This window comes from Equus asinus, chromosome 9, assembly GCF_041296235.1.
Source record: "Equus asinus isolate D_3611 breed Donkey chromosome 9, EquAss-T2T_v2, whole genome shotgun sequence".
Lineage (NCBI taxonomy): Eukaryota > Metazoa > Chordata > Mammalia > Perissodactyla > Equidae > Equus > Equus asinus.
In genome coordinates, this window is record NC_091798.1 from 57,490,925 (window position 1) to 57,512,126 (window position 21,202).

The 21,202-nt window shown below is 38.7% G+C and overlaps 1 long non-coding RNA gene across 3 annotated transcripts; it reads left to right on the plus strand.

Annotated features, from left to right (window-relative positions):
• Window positions 1–4,117: 4,117 nt before the first annotated feature.
• Window positions 4,118–16,581, plus strand: LOC139046195 (uncharacterized). 3 transcript variants are annotated; one of them, XR_011505893.1, is made up of 4 exons: window positions 4,118–11,524; window positions 11,806–11,997; window positions 13,085–13,177; window positions 13,291–16,581. It is a non-coding gene; the product is annotated as an uncharacterized lncRNA (long non-coding RNA). The 3 variants fall into 3 exon arrangements; XR_011505894.1 differs by having other exon boundaries at window positions 4,118–11,997; window positions 13,288–16,581; XR_011505892.1 differs by having other exon boundaries at window positions 4,118–11,997.
• The last annotated feature ends 4,621 nt before the right edge of the window (window positions 16,582–21,202 follow it).

Below are 21,202 nucleotides of genomic sequence, written 5' to 3' on the forward strand. Positions count from 1 at the left end.
AATCATAGAATTTTAGGGTTGGAAAGAAACCATAAAAGGTCAACATTTATCATTTTTATTTACTGTAAGTTTTTAAGACATTTTACAGAGATCATTGTGCCAGAGCTGGAGAATGAAGTGGGGCTAAAAATAAAGATTCTAGCAACTATGAGAACTGAATTTTCTCTAAGGTCTGTATTCTCTACTTTGGGTTTTCATTGCTTAGAATTATTAACAGACTCCAATCACCTGGGATAACCTTCACAGAATCACTGGGTCTTTCAGGGGCAAGCATGGCAACATGCCAAGCTGCCATTTGAGGGGCTTGCTCTCTGCAGGCAGTAACTGGGAGGTGCAATGTGATGGGAAAGCAATGTTTACTATCAGCTCTTTGATGCTGAAACATAGGGGAGAACAAAGAAACTTTAATTCCGACGAGAGTCTCTTTCTTCCTATCTCTGTCTCTGTCTTTCTCTCTGTCTCTGTTTCTCTTTCTTTATTTCTTTTTCTCTGCCACAATATGACAATCTTTTTGAGGAAACTCTTTCATAAAGCAAGTCTCTGTAAAGCAGATCTCGTTTTGCCATAGGAGATATTATCGAAGTGAAGTAATAACATGTACATATATTCAGATAGACAAACATAAAAAGTCGCTTATTTTTTTTCTGTAAATTTCTTTGTCCTCCTGAGCCCCGCCCTGCTGAATACATGAAAACAAGCCAAATTTAATCCAACACAAAGATTTTAGACTCTTCAAAAACTTAAAACAGTGGTGACTCAGTCTCTTTCAGATAAATGCTAACATCTTTCAGATTTTCTTCCCCTTCCAGACTTGTCTCCAAAATGGAGTCTAGGTGTACCTGTTAGGAGTGGGACTTGGACACTCTTGAAGTGGTGGGAAGAGGACGGCCTGAGACCCATGTGGGGCCTTATCTTTCCCTCTGGACCTCTGGTTTCTGAGGTCATCCTTGTCTATCTGGTGCTGTCATTTAATCCTCTTGTCTATGACTGGTGAATTCATGATGGATTCGGTCAGCCTCATCAAGCTTCAGCTTAGTCCTTGCTGGCTCTTCCCCACCACCTGAGGTCTAGCTGTGGTTCCTTTTAGCCCCTAGGTTGAGTAACCTGTTCTATAGCCCTGAGTCACAGGTCATTTCACCCCAGCACAACAGATGCTCAGATAAGCTCCTGGGATAGATCCTTTATTTCCCCTCTGCAACTGCTCGATATGAAGACTATCCACACCCTTCTATTCCACATGGGACCCCAGGGTGGCTGGGGAGCCCTAACTCAGATGCTCTCTCTTCTCAAATACACCGTGCTATCGCTCCCAATCTGAAGCAGCATGTTGGGGTGGGTGTGTAAGTGTGTATGCTCTCTTAGTCACAAACAAGAACGTGGCCACAGTTCCTCTCTGCTTTGAGTTTTCTGTTCAATCTAATTAATATAATTTCTTCCATGACTTGAATCTCTGGAGTAGGTGGTCAGGAAAGCCTTGTCTCACTGCCCACCTTCCTTTCCTCCTCCTCCCTCTTCTCCAAATCCAAAGGAGCCTGGAAGAACAGGCTTTTCATCTCCCTTTTTGTGGGACAGTCTCCATGTCATATTCACTTCCTTAAAGAGGTGATCTTCCTCATTCTCACTTCCTGGAGCTAAGAGAGAAGTGAAAATACATTGATTATTACAGTGAAAATAATGATGGGAGCTTGTGTTTCTGATCAAAGACTTGGCCACTGATATAAGCCACTATAACCCTTGAAGGAAAGAGAGGACAACCATAAAACTCTACAAAAGCTTATGTACTAAAGCTATTCTAAATCTTACAAAATCATTTTATTACACTTTATACCTTGGTGTACGTAAGGAATTCCACAGTATCATACTGTTACTTTAGCATATAAAGTGAAACTCAAGTGTGTCATAAATTGGACTTCTTTAAAACCAATATGCAAATATAATAAGCATTTATTAAATATTTAATTAGATAAAATTTAGCTTGCTTTTTAGAGTGTGGTTAAGTTGCCTATGGACAGGATAGTAATTAATCAAAACTTATTAACAATGTGTTTCTAGAAAGGTTACTTAACTCTTTGTACCTAAGATGCCCTATTTGTAAAATGGGAGTGTTAATAATACCTACATTATAGGGTTATTGTGAGGATTAAATTAGAACAGCACCAGCACATAGTAGGTCCTATAATAGCATTTGCTACATTCTTTATGGGTAGGCTGAGTCTTAATGTCTTAACTGATGCTTTTCCTTTAATGCTGCAAAGTGGGTATTAAAATTTCTTTTTGATCACTATTTTCATTTGTTTTTGTTATATGTCATTGCAGCAGCTGAACATTAGAAGTCACCTATGATATCTGGAGTTGTGAGGGTTTGGAAAACAAAGGTACCTTGCACTTGTGTACAGGTCCATCTTCATGCCTTCATTGTTTTTTAGATGTCTAAGGTCCTATCTATTCAGGAGTGCCATGATTCTTTCTGCCTCTTTCTCTCTCTCAAAATTCTTTGAGCTCTAAATAATTCAGGTATTATGGAGATTTTTGTCATTTTTGAATCTATTCATATACAGAATTCTTTCAAATGGCAGACAATATGATGTCATAGCATTCGCTAATCATAGCTATACCCTCAAAGGTTGTATCAAAGATAAGAAAGCTTAGAAGAGGCAAATGCTGGATTTCGGAGGAAGGAAGGAACATTAAACTGTCTTTTTGTTTAAATTTGCATTTCTAGGATTACTAGTGAGGTGGCTTCTCCTCCGTTTGTCTGTTTACTAGCTGATTATTTTCATTTCTAAATTGCCTGTTTCTGTCCTTTGTCCATTTTATTTGCTGGGGTTCTTACTGGTTTGCACCTTGATTTACATGAGCGCCTCAAAATTATTAAATCTTGTTTGTCATATTTGTGGCAAATATTTGTTTTTACCAGTTGTTTTTTGATTTCAGATATGAAAAATGTTTTGAACTTTTACATAACCAAATCTATTGGCCACATGTTTCCAGGCTTCTTACGTTGCTTTTAAGATTGGAGAATTTTCTTCTCTGTAGAGATTTGGCAGTCACTTGTATTGTTCCAAAGTTTGTAAATTTTGACTTTTTAAAATTTTTAACTCTTTTATCTCCTTGGAGCTTATACTGTTCATTGTTTTAGATATGTCTATAAGCTATTTTTTTTTCCCAAGGAGAAACTGTTTTAATACCATTTATTGAATTCATGGTGCTCCTTTTATCATGTATTAATTTGCTGTATACGTGCACCGTCCAACACAGGAGCCTGTAGCTGTGTGTGACCACTGAGCATCTGAAATATGGCTAGGCCAAACGGAGATGTTCTGTTTAAGTGTAAAATGCAGACTGGATTTCAAATACTTAGAACAACAACAACTACAACAAAAGAATGTAAAACAACACAATAATGTTTTGATATTTATGATGTATAGAACTGATAATATTTTGGGTGTAGTAAAATATATATAATATGATATATAATATATTAATGATAAATAATATAATAAATATTCTTCAAATTAATTTCACTTTTTAAAATGTGGATATTAGAAAATTTTAAATTATACGTGTGGTTCACATTACATTTCTGTTGGACAACTACTCTATACATTAGAGTTTGTTTCTACATAATTGATTTTTTTCTCAATGCTGTTTGCAGATTTAATAATTGTAGCTTTATAATATGTTTTCAGATCTGGTTGAACTAGTTTCTTTCGTTTCTACTCTTTATCAATTTTTTCTTATTTATTTTTGCCTGTTTTTTCTTCTAGATAATTTAAACATTTTTGCTGTATTCCAAGAAAATTAAATCCCTCTGGGACATTGATTTAAATCACTCAAAATTTGTAAATTGATTTTGAAAGAAGTGACATCTTTAGAAGACTGTCTTTTTTTCCCACGGAAATGTCATCTCTTTTCATTTTTGTCTTCTTTTTTTTACATTTCTTAGCAGACTTTGTGTTTTTTTCATATAAATTATATACTTATGTTCTTTGGATTATCCTTAGGTCTCATGTTTTTATTGCTATTGTAAATGTGAGTTATTCTTCAATACACTTTCTAACTGGTTTATGTTGGTTTATGAAAGGTTACCTTTAAAGATGTACGGGGGTGGAGGGGGTGCCGGCCCGGTAGCATAGTGGTTAAGTTTGTACGTTCTGCTTCTCGGCGGCGGCCCGGGGTTTGCCGGTTCGGATCCCAGATGGGGACATGGCACTGCTTGGCAAAAAGCCATGCTGTGGTAGGCAGTCCACGTATAAAGTAGAGGAAGATGGGCACGGACGTTAGTTCAGGGCCAGTCTTCCTCAACAAAAAGAGGAAGATTGGCAGTAGTTAGCTTAGGGCTAATCTTCCTCAAAAAAAAAAGTACCTTGTAACCATTTTTACTGAGCTTTTAAAAATTTAATTCTAATAGTTTTTCAGCTGATTCTCTTGAGTTATTCTCCTTTTCAACTTAGTATGCCATATCATGGTAAGCTCCAAATGACCTTCTATAGTTCTCTCCAGAATTCTAGCTGTAGAAATCTAATTTTTGAAAAAAAGCAGAATGTTCAGGTATAAAGTCCTGTTGTTTATTTTAGGTGGAATTTTATCAGAACTTGTCTGTAATATGGGAAATCACAGAGGTAGCATGTTTTTCTTGTCTGTCTTTTCTCGTTTCCAAGGACTTGATTCACGCACTAGGAGAAAAGGGTATGTGATTCACGGAGCACAGCTAGTAAATGCTCTTCGGACATTGTGTGCGTGTGTGTAAGACTAGTTGTAAGAAAAAGTTGTTGACTTCTGAGAGTTGCCTTCTGCTGGGGGTTTGAAGTTGCATTCATCACCCCAGATGGTTATGTGGCTAGCTGAATATCTTCTCATTTGGCATTTCAGCTTGAAACTCTCAGCCTTTTTCTTGGATCTCTGAGAGCCTGGGGCTCAAGTTTCATTCTTGCTACGTGATTATAGGAATTCAGTTTTTATTTGGTCTTAAACATCTTTCTTTTCTGCTCTCTGCCCGTATCCTTTTACCAATGCTTTCAAAAAGCTTTCTTTCTTTTTGGGAAGCATGAATAACATTTTCTTTTATTTCATTACAAAATAGTAGTTTATTTTTAACAAAAATCTTTGAGCACAAAATTGCTCAGGTATTACAATGATTTTGGTCATCTCTGAATCTACTTATATATAGAATGATTTCTAATCACAGAAGTTATGATGTCATTGCATTCTCTTTTAGTACTGCACCCGTACAAGGTGAGGTAAGAAAGAGAAGGGCCTGCGAGGTGGCACGCCCTCATTACGAGGAGTGTTGTTAATTAGCACTATCAGAGATCAAACTAAATTAATATAAATCTTTTAAAAGGTAACGTATTTGTAGATTAACTTCAACCCTTGCCTTAAGGGGGAAAAAGAATTTTCTCTATTGATGTATTTAACCAACTTACCTGACTACCCACAACAAAATGTTTCCTCTCTAGGTAACTTGTGGGGCAAAAGACAGGCTCCAGACTTTTGTTGTGTTCATGTGGGTGACTTTCCACCACCCCTGTCCCCCTAGCATTCCATCAGGGTGCTGCCAGATGGCTGGCAGAAAACATGAAGGTGACATTTGGAAACATGAAATTGCTGTTATGTTATATAGTGTGTGTTAAATGCACACACTCACACACACACATACACTTAGTGTGGAATGAAGTCTTCCCTGAAAAATGTTATATTGACGTGGTACAGGTGTGTGTGTGTGTGTGTGTGTGTGTGTGTGTGAGTCATGGTGAAGGTGTACAATTCCCACCTCCTGGGACTTTTATGTAAAGGGAGATTATTTATATGTGGTTGGTGTGTGGAATGTGACTCTCTTGCCAAGCACTCTAGTTGTTTAGCCTATTTCCTGGGTAATATAATCAGAAAAGCAAAGCCCATAGAATTTAAGGTGTTACGCATCTCTTCAGCCCCGAGTGAGAAATCACTTTAAATGAGACAAGAATATGTTCATTTGTATTCCAACCAGAGATGGAAAAATATCTTATAAATTTTTAATCCACCAAGTGGCATGTATTATCCTGAGCTATTGTCCTGGGTCAGGCTGCATTTCATACCTGCTCGTTCTCCATTTGAAAAGGAAGCTGCTGTGATGCAGAGGTCAGAGCCACTCCTTCCTGCCACTCTCGACCCCAGCAAATACCAAAATGATGAATTTTAATGAAGGAGCAAAATTATCAGAGTTTATTCTTATCCACATCCTATTCCCCTAGTGAGCTTCACTGAAGCAACATGGATTTTTCGTTCCCCTCAGACCAACACTGAACTCAAAGTGTATTTTCAACTGAAAGAAAAAAACAACTCATAGTAAAGAAGGAAAGAAAATAATATATATAAATAAAAATGGAGTATATTTAAAAACAGAATATGTTATATTATTACAACAGCAAGACCCATGACATTGGGTAACTTAAGGTACGAAATATTGAAAGCATTATTAACAATTATTTATCAATGATTAATTTTAAATTATTAATATTATTTTTTAAGTTTAAGCATAATCTTAATAAAATACATCATATTTTTGTAACTATTCAGTACTATTGCACAAATAAATCTTTGCTAATTAAAACCTAAGGTTTAAAGTATAAATTCTCAAAGTTACTAAAAAGATATGTAATGTCAAATAGATTATTAATTTTCTCCTGCCTACTTGTTTACGGCCAGAAGGAGGAGATTAAAACATCTTGGGAAGTATTGTAGGTGACTGTGAATATATCTTTCAACCAAATAGCGTAAGTGAGGCTGTAAGGGTCTAGAATTGTTTTTGGCTAGGATTGTTTATATCTTTCAGGTGTGGAGTTTACGTATTTCAGGTAGAATTTGTGTATTTCAGGGAGAGTTTGTGTATTTCAGGCTTAAGAGTATTTAGCCAACTGGACATGTATCTGCACTTGATACTACAGTAAAAATAAGACCCTCTAACTAGTTAAGTGGTTAAAATTCTCTTAACCTCTGTCATATACCAAATTCTCCATTGTGAATTTGTGACTTAGGGTAGAGTGTAGTGCTAGTATATTTAGTTATTCAGTCTTTTACTGTCAAGGATTCAGAATATTTTCAGTGTGGAGAAGGGTTTCTCTGGGTAGACTATCGAAGTAGGATCCAGGATGAATATTTCCTGCATGAAATGTCTTGTTGAGTGATCCTGCCCATGAAGTTCATTCGGTGAGCTCTGACGATGGCAGCAGTTAGAAAAACAGGCTGTTGTTATAGCATAGTTTTCTTAAAAAGAGCATTGTCTTAATAATAGCAGTTGGCAGTAAAACTCAATATGCAGTAAAATATTTTAAAATTGTACTGATTAAAGTTCAGTAGGCACCATGGGTTATGACATTCTTCTCTGAGAGAGAAGGTCAGCATTTCAGTGGTGCCAGAAATTAAGACCTACTGAAGTGTTAGGTCATGGGAATGGCCTGGTCCACAGTAGGGAGGGGAACCCCCTCATGGCCAAGAGGACTTTTGATGTTTTGCCCCCGCAGGCTCTGCCTCACCTCTATTTCTGATCTAAACTGAATAACCTCCTAACTAACCTAATTGGTGGTCCAGCACACTCCTCCTGCTGTTTAGCCCCAATTTGAATGAAAACGGCTGGATAATTAAGCTCTTTCTTAGCTGCTTCTAGCCTGGCCTTTGTGACAGCTCTGGTGGGCAGGCTGGCTGACCCTGCAGAGCCCCTTTGCCATCACCCCCTTAGTTCATTGGGGAGGGTTTTTAACATCCTTACATTGAGGTCTCCTCACTGGGTGCATTCATTAGCTCCTGCCTGGTGCCAAGCAAACCGCTCTTAACACTGGACATGCCCACACTATTAAAGCGCCATAAATTACATCCCAAAGTGCCCTTACAACTTGACCGCCTCCTCCCCTTACCTTGTTCACCCCCTTTGACCCCATTTGAACAGCATTTCTTCACACTACATTCTTAACGAGGTTATTTACTCTGCATGTCGAATGAGATTGTGCCTTACGTAATAAGAAGTTCTAAGCTTTGAGGTATGCCTCGGAGGGTCGACTTTTCAGCTGCTAAAAGAATTAACCTTTTAGCTGAAGATGGCCCTTATTGCTCGCTGTGCTTTCATAGCCTAAGTTTGTGATCATTTAAGAATGTCACAGTAATAAATGGAGATTTTTACATCTACATATAGATCAGTTTCACAAGTCAGAGTAACCAAGGGTGAGTAACAACCTATGCCAGCTGTGTAGTTGAGAATGCCAAGTTATTTTTAAAATGGCTCTTCGCAGTCAACTGGATTATTTATGAAAATGTGAGGAAGGAGTCACAATGATAACCAAAATCCACTTGTAATTTCAAACCTCATTTGGATGAGCCTCTCTGTGCCTGCTAGGGGGAAGAGGCAAATGGGTCAGAGAGTGGACATGCTAGATTCTCAGGATATCGAGACTCTTGGATGTGAGAGAAAATGGTTCTTAGTTTTATAAATGTTTACTGAGTTGATTGGACTGATTTCATAAGTATATCCAGGGCCTAGCACAAGGTAGGTGTTTGCCAAATTCTAATTCCCCTCACCCTTAACGGTTCCTGCCTTATTTATATGTGTCTGCTGGATGTATTTATTCACATTGACAGCACCTGCATCCCAAATACTCGAGGCTGCCAGCCTTTTCTCTCTCTCTCTCTCTCTCAAACGTGAGCGCACGCACACCCACGGACACACACACACTCCACTTTAAATACTCTGCGCAAACGGGGCACTCTTACAACCTTACATGCCACCCTTCTGTTCTCTTCTCTTCTTTCCCTTTGTCCCAATGTATTTTCACTTTGTTATTTCTTATTCTTCCCTGCTTGTCTTGAAGTAGAGGACTTGGTCTCAATAAACAGCATTGAGAAAGGAGGACAAGAGATGGCAGCAAGAAGTAGCATAAAGGCCTTAAAACTTGGCACTGCTGAAGGATTTTTATATTCAAAAGGTACCTCTTGAACGTGGATCAAGTGGCAGTTGTATGGTGCCCTGCTTTTGATGGCACTTGAGGATACAGTCATGATTGCAGGGTGAAGGGAGAGTAGAAAAATTGAACAGAATTATCTCAAACACAAAATATGAAAACAGAGTGACTTCACAAAAATACTGCATGAGAAACACTGAGCACAAAACTCCAGTATGCTACCATGGAGCCCTCACTTAAAATGGAAAAAGACACAAACCCTTGAGCTCTCTCGGCTTTTGCCTGTCTCTCTATAATGAAGCAGGGCACAGGACTGAAGGCTTTCTGAGAGGAAGGAAAGCTGGGCCGGGCGGAAGGAAGAAATGGCCTCAGTGCAGTGCTGCTGTAGGGAAGGAACTGTACTGGGGCTGCCTGCAGCTTCCTTGAGATTCGTCTGAAATTTTCCCATCTCCTGAATAAGAGGGTTCTCGTGCCAAAATAAAACAATCATGGTATCCCTAATTTCTATTGAAAAATAAGTTCATAGATAGAAATTTAGACAGTCAAATCTTTGGCTTTTGCTGCTGCTTATCTGTGGTAGAATCTGGAACAAGATGGTGTTTACCTGAACCCCAAATGACAGCATTTTACTTTCAACAGATTGTCATTGCACAGTGCTCTGAGAGAGCTCTCTGCCCTCATGAGTTCTGCCATTTTGGAAAGCAAGATGTAGTTGCAAGGGCACAGATCTTGGAGTTAGAGTGTTGGTTTCATACTCAGGCTCTTCCACTTCCTAGTTTGCTCATCTTTGGGGAGTCCTTTCACCTCTCCGGTTTTCACTGAGATTCTGTAAACCGCAATGCTAGCAGCCAAAGCATAGGGGTGTTATGAAGATTAATTGCAATTATGAACGTCTAAAGTGCCCAGCCCTTACCATGGAGTGCGACACATATATGTACACAATATGTTTTTCTCTTTCTTTCTTTACTTTTCCACAAGTAGAGGAAACAGTTTTTTAAAGCAATATGATGTCTCTCAAAGTAACCTAGATCAGTGTTTTCAGACTTTCAGGAAAGCTTACCTGAAAACTCTCTATAAAACAGATAAAATGGAGCTTGGGTAGATGCTTGGGGTTTTCACTCTTTAGTTCCCCAAGCAGCATTTACATCATGTCCTTTTGTGAACAACACCCCTAATTCCATGTAAACAGTGACCCCTGGAGTTGTACACTGAGGTGTATTCCCTGATATCTCCATGAGCTACACCAACTTTGTGCCACTGGTAATTTATTAGAATTACTTGTTTTCCCCCTAATTTGCTTATGTATCTGAGATATTTTAATGGTATCACAAGGTGGATTCACAAAGAATATATCAGAATTCTGCACCACACCTTCTCTCTGAAGCCAGAGGGAGAGAAGCACGTGCTTAGGGGATTCTGAAGCATCAAGTCTTTGGACCCAAGATATACACAAAATTTCCTTGAGGCATTTCATTGTGAGAAAGGGCCTTCCACTTTTAAGCAATGTGAGCCAGCTATCAGCACACTTCTCAAGGATTATTGCTTGTCCTTGGGTGTACTCTGATGCCTGAGGTCAAGATGAACTGGAATATTTACTCAAATCCCTGGCGTGTAGTGCATTTCCTGCTGATAATTTGTAAACAATAGCTTTTAATAGAAAGTTACAGGAAAAGTTTCTTGAATAACTGAACTCCCTTCTATGTGCTCACTGATGCTTAACTCGATGGAGCATCAGTACCCAGAATATTAAATCCTTTTTACACAATTAGGTTGTGCGCTTATGCATACTAACAAGGTGTGAGTGTGGGATGTTTATTTTCTTCCTGAGGATTATAAATTCTTTTGGCAGGTACTGTCTCTTTCTATTTCACTGTGTAATACGTGCCCAGAGGCAGCTATTCTTCGCCAGAGTGCATCCTCCAAATAACAACCATTGGTGAAGTAAAGAATGTATGTCTCAAATATGTTGCTTTTTCCCTCACCAATACGTGCACCAACCACTTGGTTGGACCACCTGCATCTGTTATATTTATTATGTTGGTTTAAAAAATAGATCCTTTATTTTGTAATCACTTACAGAAGAGAAATGAAAATTGGTAGAGTATAGAATGTCACGCTTTGTTTTTGATTTGGGAAAAATACTTTAAATGTGTAATGCAGGAGCCAAATTTTCATCCTAAACTGCAGTTGACAATATTTTGAGATTTGGAAAATGTCCTCATGCTCTCATTGTATTTGGTTTTTGTTTGTTTGTTTGTTTTGCTTTTGCTCATCTTGTTATAACTACAAACTGAAGTTAAGGGCTCGACCAGCACTTCCTTTGATGTTTCCAACCCAGTCTGTATCAGGCTATTGAAGGAGAGATTGTACCTCTGCAGTCTGATTGCTGGATCAGAGAGCTTTGAGGCTATTCTTATCCTCAGGAGGGGAGCAGTCCTGGGTCACAGAGAGCTAAGGAGCAGAGGGAAGGAGAAGACAAAATCTCCATGTCTCTGGATTATCTGAATGTATGGTATGACTGTACCAGCTGTTTGCAAGTGAGCAGAGCTCTGTTGGGATATTTAAGTTTACACCTGCAAGTGTACTTCTATCAGGTATTTTCTTTTCATCTTTATAATTTGAAATTGAAAGCAATCATATGCTTTACTCTCTCACGCCTTAGTAATAGATGCTTCATAATTGTCTGCTGGGCATCCGAGGTTGGGCTTCCACAGTTGTGGCAGAGGCTGTGTGCTTCCTACTTGCAGTACATCAATTTGACATACTGGTTATTTGCTTCCTCCATTCTGCTAACCACAGTGGATCTCAGTCCTTATCGGTGAAACCAAGAAAAGTGATTTGAAATGAAAATGAGTGTTAATAATCTATCATATAGGTGGCTGCTGGCTGTAATTCATTCTGAGTAATGCTACTGAGGACTCTGAACACATGCCTGAGAGTCTTCAGACAGATGACCGATTCTATCACACGGAAGCAGCTGTGTGCAACTGCACCCCAGTGAGCTTCAATGTATGCCTGTCTACATCTTTTATAGCAAGATTATTTTCCTGTGTCTGATATCACCAAAGTAAGCATGGCATCCATTGAGCCTGGGTTATAGTTCTGTCAGAAAGATAGATTTTGGGGTGTGGTGGTATTATACCTCCACTATGGGTGGCAATATGTTTTAAATGAAGGGCTGATAATTCTTGACATTATCCTCATTTTGTAGATGAGTAAGTTGGAGGTTGTGTGGAAATATTGCATGTCATCATTTTATATATATATATATATGTATTTATTTATCAAAATTGCATGTTTGGAAAAAAAGTTCAAGTTTCTTTTTCTGAGGTTCCATTCAAAGGTCAGGAAAAAAAGTAGAAACTTGCTTAACTTATTAGCAAAGAAATAGATTCAGTGGTGATTGGGCTTTAGTTTGTGAAGAGGATTCTAGAACGAGTTGAGAATGTTAGCTGCCAAAGATTTGGATGGGATAAAGGCAGGGAGAGGACTATCCTCAGAGTGTCTCATAGCCCCAGGGAAATCATGTACCCTCCTGTCTCTTCTGTGCAGAGGTTGGCAATTCTTTTTCTTCAAGGCGAGAAAGAAATGTGTGGAACAGAAAAATGGTGCCAGGGAGGTATAAGCAACAGGGAGAAATCTGAAGGTAAATCCTTGTAGGTTGTTAAAAGCCAAGAACATCCTGCTGAAGTGCTGGTGCAAAGTTTGTGTGGTGGACAGCTTGAGGCCCTAAGGAAATTCCAGTCCTCTGCAATAGAGCAAATAATGATAACAATAAAAATGACAGAGATGGCAGTGGCAGCAATGAGAGTACGGACAGCTGACATTTACAGAGCAATCTCTAGGTGTAGGTTACTGTGATAAGCATTTGATATGCATAATCTTATTTAATACAGTAGGCACAGAAAGATGATATTATTATACCCATTTTATAAATGAGGAAATTGAAGTATTCAGAGGTTAAATCGCTTGCTTAAGGCCACACAACTAGTATTAGTCAGAAGTTAAATTTGATCAAAAAGGAACCAAATTGCTCTTAGGTGTTTGTAGCTCTGTAGTTGTTTTCAGAAAGAGTAAAGCTGTGATTCTTGATCTTGACTTTGCTGTAGTATCATTTGGGGCCTTTACAAACTGTGCCTGCTCCTACCTCCCAGACATTCTTTAGCTGATCCAGACATGACTTGGAGTTTTAAGAGCTGCCCAGGAGATTCTAACGTGGTGGCCAGGGCTGCAAATCCCGCTCTAAGGTAAGTCCTCTTCTATTTGTCTCGAGACTTTGATTTCATCATTTAATTTAATCACAATTTATGAATATTTTATTTATTGTCTGATAACTTGTTTTGTTTTCTCCTCCTAGCAGAACATGGGCTCTGTGAAGGCACAAACCATGTCTACCTTATCCACTCCTGTATCTTCAGAGCCTAGCATAGTGCTGGGTAAATGAAAATGAATGTGTCATTTCTCTGTAAGAATAGTTATTCACCAATCAGAGAGCATCCATGCTTCAATTTTTAAAGCCAGAACTTAACACTTTTATTGAAATTGTAATTTACTTAAGGTGTGAGGGGTGCTGGCAATTTCGTCTTACAAGTGACCACATAAGACAGTCACGTGGAGGAGGAGAAGAGGAAGAGAAAGAATAGGAGCCCAGTGAGGTCAGTGAGGTGGAACTGGGCTCCTGAGAGCAGCATTCTTTACACAAGGATTTTTCAGGGTGAAAAGTGGGCTTTTATTTGGTTAAAAATGACATTTTAAACTTCAATCTAACTTTAAAAAATTTTTTTTGTGAGGAAGATTGGCCCTGAGCTAACATCTATTGCCAGTCTTCCTCTTTTTGCCTGAGGAAGACTGTTGCTAAGCTGACATCAGTGCCAGTCTTCCTCTATTTTATGTGGGACACTGCCACAGCATGGCTTAACAAGTGGTACTAGGTCCGCATCTGGGATCTGAACCTGTGAACCCCAGGCTGCTGCAGTGGAGTGCACAAATTTAACCACTACACTACTGGGCCAGCCCCTCAAACTTCAATCCAACTTTTGATTCAAACTCTTAAAATTAATGTAAACAAGGAACCTTGATGGACACTGCAGGATGGATGAAGACAACCTGGGTAGGGAACCTTTGATTTACCCAGTGCTGCCGGAAAAGGATCTGTTTCACAGAGTGCCAGCTGGTGTGGGCTGGGCTGGGCCGGGCTGGGCTGTGCAGGGGATCATCAGAAGCAAGGCTCTCCTGTGTCTACTTTAGTTGTGGACTAGGTGATTAATATAACCAAAAGGCATCTTTCAACCTGGAGAATAATTCAGGCCCAACAGCTCATCAATCTGCTATTGCTTTGCAGAGCAAAAATTTAATACATAATAAATAATTTTTCACTGCCTCAAAAGGAATGAAAATTTCTTTGTAAAAATATTTCCCATTTTAAGGTTAGCCATCATTATACCATTAATGCTTGATCATACACTTAATTTTAAATCCAAATACTGAAGATTTAAACTGAAATTTTTACCTATAAAATGAAATGAATAACTTGGTAAGTTGTGGTCTCTGCATGCAGTTTCAATACTTACACAGATAGGATGTGGAGGAGGAGTTGGAAGTTAAGCTGAGTAGGAACACGAGTCAGGGTATGTGTTTATATAATTAGTGTCAGGGACAATTTTTAATTTTATTATCAGACATTATAATAATACTTAGTATGTACCAGGCACTGTTATAAGCACATTGCAAATATTAACTCATTAAATCATCACATCAGCTTTACGAAGTAGATACTATTGTTATCATTCCTACTTTGCAGACAAGGAACCAAGGCACAGAGAGGTTAAGTAGCTTGAAGATCACAATAACTTGAAGATCACACAGCACATGAGTGATATAGCCAGGACTCCAACCTCCATGTCTGGCTACAGAACCTGCATACTTAATGCTGTGTATATTACCTGTCTAGGAAAATGCCTCCCAGATCCATGTGCTGTCTTCTTAAAGGTGAGAAACTACTTTCCAAGGAAAAAGGCCATTCTTGCCACTTCAACTGAGAATTTTCCATGCTCAAGAGGAAGATGAAATTTTTAAGATTGTTGCATGGTGACAAATGGCACCATAGGTACATTCTGAAGGAATGGCCATTCCGGCCATCAGACATACACTCCTCTGACCAGCCCTCCCATCCATGGTAGGAATGGTTAAGACCAGAAAGGCCAACTCAAATGTTTGTTTGCATCTGTGTTAAAAGAGAAGGAAAAAATTTGTGAGAGGGATGCAGAAATAATGGCCTCTAGGGAGTGGGCTCAGATGGGTGGCAAGTTGGAGACTCACTTTTCCTTATATTCTTTCTGGGCTGCACAAGTTTTTCTTTTTCAATACTGTGCAGGTGTTAGTTTCATAATATTTTCAATGAAAAGGGATATCACTCAGTAGATGTATCAACTGGGGTAAGACTGGAGTCAGGGAGACGAGGTGGCCTTTGCAGTGACACATGTAGAGACTGTAAGCCTCTGCGTGAGCAGAGACAGCAGGCAGGACAGGAAGGTTTGGGTTTGGGGGCTGTTAGGGAGAAGTAGCCTTTAGTCGTTGGTGACCTGTGAGTTCTACCTCGTTGGGCTACACAGCCGCTGATGGGAAGGTGAAGTGTCCCTGCGTGGGCTGTAAGTGCTACTGATGACAGAGCAGATGGAGGCTGAGGAGATTTGGGAGAAAGGGGTGCCGCAGTTTAGGATATCTTATATCTGCGGTGCCCACTGAGCGTCTGCAATAGCAGGAGAACCGAGATGCAGAATGCCCTGAGCTAATATTTGTTGCCAATCTTTTTATTTTGTATTTCTTTTCTTCTTCTCCCCAAAGCCCTCCAGTACATAGTTGTATATTCTAGTTGTAGGTCTTTCTAGTTCTGCTATGTGGGGACGCCGCCTCACCATGGCCTGATGAGCAGTGCTAAGTCCATGTCCAGGATCCAAACCAGTGAAACCCTGGGCCACTGAAGCAGAGCATGTGAGCTTAACCACTTGGCCACGGGGCCAGCCCCCAAGATGCAGAATCTTAATGCCAGGTGGCATTGCTACCTGATGCACATATACTTGTTGGGATGCTGAACCCTGGCTGGGCCTTATTTTGACAACTTGCCAGTAGGAAATGTCCATAGGAGATAGTCTGTGCTTATCCAAGCCGACAGACATTTTTTGCATGATACACGTCTTTAGGTCTAACAGGAGAATTAGATGTCATAAATTAAAATACATATGATTAAGTGTTTTTTTAAGCTGTGGTTAATCAGATAATGACAAAGTTAAATGAATAAATTTTAAACTTCCATTAATGTTTCTAACTCAAAGCATTTACAGTTAAAATCAATATTTTTCTCAAAGTAATGACTCTAGATGCTGGATTATATCATTTAAGCATAAAACTTTGTGTGATAAATATGCATTGGGAAATGATTTCACATATAACTTTTCTTTTAGGAAAAGTGGAAAAGTTAAAGAGTTTGGACAAAACCACACATAACAGTTTATTATTTAATGTAAAAATAAATGTTTTTCCATAATAAATATGCATTTAAAACATTGTGAAAGTATGAATTCTATAATACTGTATGAATTCTAAGAAGGCAAGAAAAATGATTGCTAATCCACTCTTGGATTAATTTATTATAACTAGCAATTTATAATTGTCAAGATTCTGGTGGAGTAGACTTGTGTATTTTATACGCTGTAGTACTTTGGGTACCCTCATAGAAGTAATGTGTCAGCGTTAATAGGATCATCCTTTACTATGGAGATTAACCATTTTATTGTTCTTTCCATTCTTTGTTTCCCTAAGAGAGTCTAAGGTATAAGTTCTGTCTGCCTGCAAGGAGAGAGGAATTTGGAAAGTTTGTTTAGTGTAATGATTAAGAGTGTGAACTCTAGAGACAGACTGTATAGGTTCGAATCCCAGCTCCAGCACTCATTAGCTGCATGGCCTTGGGCAAGTTATTGAATTTTTGTGTGCTAAAGTGTCCTAATCTATAAAATGGGAATAAAAGTTATACTAGCCTCTAGTAGACGTGGTAATTAAATGAGTCAATATAAATAAAACAGTTAGGATAATGCATACATGTGGTAAATGTTCAATTAACATCACATATTATTAGCAGCTTTTGACTAATAATAATATCTCAAGATCTTGGAATAATGTGCTATCAAGACCTATTATGAAAGACTAAAGAGAGAGAATGATAACAACTCATCCTTGTTGAGTGCTTACTGTGTGTCAGGCTCTTTTCTAGGCACTTTGCATGTACACTTTTAGTACATGTCAAGAGAGAAGGCAGAAAAAAGAATTAACAGGCATAGAAAAAATTTCTTCAATAAACATGATGGGGAAGTATTTTCCTTTTAGCTAAAAGATCCCGTAAGTTGGTGTGACAGATCACAGGTTCTGAGAGGAGAGTGGCCTCTTGTCCAGCTTCTTAGCAGCATGGCCCTGAGAGAAATGACTGATTGGTGCTTCTGGGCCCATGAGATCATAGGCACTTTTGTAAAAGATTCCTGATAGAAAGTTTTCCATCATGGAAACATCAAAGGACCAGCAAAGTAGGGCCACTGTTACAACTTGAGTCGTGTCCTGCAGATTGGACAGCTGTCACTAGAGGGCGCACTGCCCACATTTGTGCATAAGGACTAGGCTAGCTTTCCTGTCCATGGACCTCTCTGGAAGATTTCATTGAGAAATCCAGAGCAGTCCCTCCACCAGGAGAGGTACCTTCCCAGTTACAGTGCAGAGACTGACCTACTCCTCTTCTCACAGCATCCTCTTCTCACAGCACTCCAGCATATCTGTAAGACCAGAAAGGGTGGTGAGGCCCTGATCACACAGAGGGGCGGGGTGGTGTTATTGTGGAGCCGAACTGAAGCCTCTTAAAACACACAGCTGAAGGTTAATGATCCCTACAGTGCATTAATATTTGGCGTATATTTGTGCTTATTTCAGACTTTAAGACAGTATACTATGTCAATAGCAAGACAGAAGAGGTAGATTCTATGCTTAAAGTTCCCTAAATCTGTGTGAACATAGGCAAGTCATTTAGTATGTTACCCATTTCATCATCTGAAGAATCAAGAGACTGGATTACAAGATGATGTAAAAAATTTCTAACAATTATGAATACTCTGACAGAACTCAATTTGATGATTTTGAATGCTTATAGGAGATCACGGTTAAATCTTTGAAGCAAGGTTGTAACATAGGACTATGATTTGCAGACTGACTGGGATGAGGGCTGATAAAAGGAGAGAGGCCCTTAGAGCAGCCTTTGGGGTTGGGGGTGAGAGGTTGGTCAAGGAAAGAAAAACAATAAGCTGGAGAATAGAAACAAGATGGTGACTGCCAGAGAAAGTAATTAAGGTCCTTACCCTCTGGTGACATCAGGCAGGGGTTTGGAAGTCTTTGTACCTTGGGTGGATTTGCAGGATGATTTTTTGTGGACTAAACTCAATAATTTACAGCTTATTTCTGTTTTCCTTAAGTTACTTGATCTCAACCCTGAGAACTTAAAGAATAATAGAAAGCTATGCATTGGGTTCCTGGACAAAAGGGAAACGATGGAAAGAGTGGCAGAAATAGTTTCTTAGCTTTCTGGTCTCCAGGTTCTTGGCTCCAGGATATACACTTTCACAAATCCAGGCCTACTTTCTGTAGGGAGGAATATGGCATAGAATGAAGAGATATTAATCACTCCTTGTGGACTATGGTTATAGCTGTGTGAGTGGTACATATAACTGTGACCTTGACAAGAACTGTGGAATAGAAGTGGGTCCCAGGGGATAGATATCATGCCAGCTGTAGCAACTGTGACTCTTCCAGCTTCTGTGCATCAGAGTAGAAGCATCTTCTCACAGGTTTCTCTCTTCTAAAACATCAAAAGTGGATATTTATCTCTCATTGTTTTATTTCTTCCTCGGGTTCATAAAATGGAGAATGCATCTAATTACTTTCTCTTACATAGGGACACATATTTTATAAATTTAAAAAGCACTTTTTTGGGAGTTTGGTTTCAGTATATCAGAGAGTTATCTTTTGATATATAACACTCGCTTTTTAGGTTTTTCACAATATTATAGTTTTATTTGTTTTTTTTAACAAAAGGAGGAGATAAAAACATCTGTAGAGGGATGTCTCCTTTCCTAGGCTGGAATCTCTTCCATATTTTCTTACTCTAAACTTCTGAGGCAGAGGTTCTCAAATTTTCTCAGATCAAGGTGCCCTTAGCGTTCCAGTATGTTTTTTATAGCACACCTGGGCCAAAAGAAATACTTAACAGTTCCGTTTATATAGTTGGGTCCAAATAACTTAAGTATTTATATCCAACAACTTAGCCATTTGAAAGAATAATATACATGAATAGAAAATTTTTAAAAAATTTTATTCTTAAATAACCACAATTACTTACTAATACGATGTCTGTATCTGTTTGTCAATTCCCAGTTTCTCAAATTTTGGAATCAGATTGAACCACTCTCACTTCCTGTTCCATATTGATTTTCATGAAATACTTTCTTTTTATCATAGCAACTGCCCAAAACTTAGCCTTGCAAAGATGTGACCATCATCAAAAGGAATATAGAGTGACCTAATATTGAAACTATGAACTATCTTGAGCCAGGAGTTTATGCTATGTCTGAAAGATGTCGAATCTCATGTTTTCTTCAAAAATTTAAAACACCTGGGATCATTGCAGTGTCCCAGAGTGCCTTGGTGCACAGTTTTGGAACTGTGATTCTAAGGTTAGATAATGGAGAGTCAAACAGCTAACAACTCCTCTACTGCCTGTCACTGTCCAGATGGTGGGAAGTTGAGAAATTACTTTGAGGAATTAAATTTGAGGAACCAGGAAGGCAGATGTGGTACCAGCAGGGAGAAGGATGATGGCTGTCTTGGGAAGGAGCTGAGAGAAAATTCTTGGCTTATTCTGACTCAGGAATACAGTGTTGGTCCTAGGAAGACGGAGCCAAGTTCACTCCAAGTGTCCAGCCTCTGTGATTGCTGGTGAGGTGAATGGGTTTTACACACGTAAAGTGACCAGATAGGCTCAGTGTCCATAGAGCTTCTCAGTGTAATGTTTGATATATGCATTATAATAAATTTCATGCTACTTAAACTTACTAGAGTTTATGAGTTTGGTTCTCTTTCCTGCATTTCATGTAACCCCACTAGTACGGGGAAAGGGCTGATATGCTATTTGTCATCATTCCTTATAGGATTCAGGTGTTACATTTTAATGGCACTTTCTGTTATAAGATAGCACTTCCCAAAGTGTGTTCCATGGGAATTAATTGGTGCTATTTGAAAATAACGTTCTGTAGTTAGGTATGTTTGATGAATACTGGATTAAAACAAATTAAGCAAGGCTTCATCGAGCCTTTAATATGATAGTGGACATTGTCAAGCTTTAAGAGGAGAAATAATAGCATTATGTGTTCTCCAACATTGATTGACCAAGGAAACTTTTATACTGAAAGAAACATCTTATGAAAGTCTTGTTTCATAGAATACTCTTAACGAAAAATAGCTCCAACATATCTTTTTAACCTGCATTTTTAAAAAGTAATATTGAATAGATCCTTCTTGATCAGGTCTCATTTATCTGATATTGTCTTCTGGGTAGGATTACAGCTTGCAGCTCTAACACTATATCTGTGGGAAAGTACAATCTGTTTAAAGTTGGTTCTTTTGCATCCTGGTTTTCCGGAAGTCACTATGGTTAAACTATGGATCATCTGTATAGTATTATTAGGTTTCCAGTACACTAATGCTGAGTTCTGTCTGTAGCATAATCTAGAATTTATTGACAATCTCCTTGTAGGTGAATGCTTCTAGTCATTAGAAGATAAGGCATATTTATTTTCAGGCATGTGTAAAGTCTCCAAAACTAATAATAAATGCATATTTTTCCTTTGAAGTCCTAATTATATTTTATACCATATAAGTTTGGGGGACCCCATTAAAAACAAAACAAACCTTCTTCATTTTCTATCTTTTAGAAAAATTGGGAAAGAAACAGAGAAAATATAAAGACCAAAATATAACAGATATGGTTTAAAGTCTGATAGCTAAATGGTCAGGTTAATATTGAACGCCAAATTAGACAGACGTAACCAGTCCATTCAAGTTAGCATTAGAGTGAGGCAGGCTTTTCCCTGAAATTGGCTCTGCACAGTTCATGCCACGGGGGAGTAGAGAAAAATGTGTGCTCCTCAGCTAAAGCCCATTCTACAAAAGAAGGATGAGGCTGA